The sequence below is a fragment of the Mus caroli genome, chromosome X, assembly GCF_900094665.2.
Source record: "Mus caroli chromosome X, CAROLI_EIJ_v1.1, whole genome shotgun sequence".
In the NCBI taxonomy this organism is placed as follows: Eukaryota; Metazoa; Chordata; class Mammalia; order Rodentia; family Muridae; genus Mus; species Mus caroli.
This window is the reverse complement of record NC_034589.1, coordinates 3,854,886-3,856,599: the sequence shown is the minus strand read 5'-3', so window position 1 is coordinate 3,856,599 and position 1,714 is coordinate 3,854,886. Positions and strand designations below refer to the sequence as shown.

The 1,714-nt window shown below is 41.0% G+C and overlaps 1 long non-coding RNA gene across 1 annotated transcript in view; it reads right to left on the bottom strand.

Annotated features, from left to right (window-relative positions):
• Positions 1-238: 238 nt before the first annotated feature.
• Positions 239-1,714, bottom strand: part of LOC115030066 — a 152,073-nt gene continuing 150,597 nt past the window's right edge. Inside the window, exon 3 of the long non-coding RNA XR_003835662.1 lies at positions 239-595. This is a non-coding gene — a long non-coding RNA (uncharacterized LOC115030066). The remainder of the gene's footprint in view (positions 596-1,714) is intronic.

The window sequence follows — 1,714 nt, the reverse complement described above, 5'->3', positions numbered from 1 at the left end:
TAAAATCCCTGATCAATATCTGTCTCCAATGAGACTATCAAATTCGACATCAAAATCACTGAAAACAAATAGAAAGCAGTTGAATTAGGGCAAAAGAAAAAATTCATATCACCTTATTCTCTTCTCTTCCACTTTTTTCAAATATTCATCTCTCTTTAGGACTCCCAGTATCATTTCCTTCTCATGATCTAATAAAAAGGACAGATTGATGAACTCCGAGTTCTTAGACATGGTACTTCAGCAGCAGCTCTGTGTGTATCAGTGGTTGAATCTTCCAGAAGGTGAACGAATATTTACTGTTGTTAAGGTTTCTCCTGCTCAACCTAGTGTCCAAGCTGTTCAATTTAAAGGGTTTTCTTTCAAGGTCTATGCAGTTTTGTTGACAAGTGCTGGGTATTCGTTCACATTACAGAGAAAACATATTCAACTGAGATTGCAGTCTATGAAAATCATTATTGTTTCAACAGAATAATTCTCTAAAGCATTTGCTGTGTAGACAGTCAGCAGCTAAGATTCACTAATGATGCTGAACTTTGAGCTCTCAAAAAGCTTCAGAACAGGACTCAATTCCTCTGGGCCCAGAATGGAGAAAAAACTGAAAAGGTGGACAAAGCAGAGAAAAATTAATTAGGTCATACCACATATAGCACTTGTTCAACTATTTAATTTTTGAAACATCAGTGTACCTAGCTCAAACACAACTTTCAAATTAATAAAAATACACATACTGGGATTTGTACATGTGTGTGTGCGTGCACGCACATGCACACGTGTGCTGCACACACACACACACTTAATACAAGTCCCAGTTCTAGATAATCACTGGACGTGTTAGAACACATCCCTTTCAAATAGAAGGAACAAGCATGCTAAACACCAAATGGACCTAGACTATTCCTCTTGACAACATAAGAAGCTCACCTGGCCCTCCATCACATCCTTAACTTTAGTTTTATACCTGGATTCTCAGAGTATAACCACATAAGAATGGTAATTCTTACACTCCTTCACACCTATGAACAACAAGCTATGCAGTTTCCTGTAGTCTCCCCTCCCCCAGCCAGCTTGCTCAGGGGTGGAGCTTGCCACTCAACCGTTCTGCCACGCCGACTGCTGGGGCCCACATACATGTGGTCCCCAAGATTATTTGGCGGGAATCGAGCCCCCTTCCCCTGCCTCATAACTGCGTGCGGAATAGTAAAATTGAGCTTTGATCAGCATGACTGCCTTAGCTGCATCTTTCTCTCGCCACCTAGCCCCTCTTCTCTTCCAGGTTTCCAAAATGCTTTTCCAGGCTAGAACCCAGACCTGTAATCTACTGGCCGGACACAACACTTTCCTTGGCTCTTGTCAGACTTTTAGTCATAACTATCTATTGAAAGGCTGCTATGGGAAAGTCTACCCACAGGGTCAAACCAACCTTAACAAAAAATATGTTAGTTGATTCAAAAGGATAGGATCTCTTCCAGAGCTTCTTTAACTCTTCAAAGAACTTGTGTTGTATTCAGTGTACACCAACCAGAACTCCAAACTGAAGTGGGTCTTATAGACCACAGAGTAGTTCCATTTGAGCTAATGTCCCAGGTCCTTCCAGACTGGATTTATTCAAGGCCTTTTGCCAATCTGCAAAGACCATTAGAGGAGAAGAAGAAGAAGAAGAAGAAGAAGAAGAAGAAGAAGAAGAAGAAGAAGAAGAAGAAGAAGAGGAAGAGGA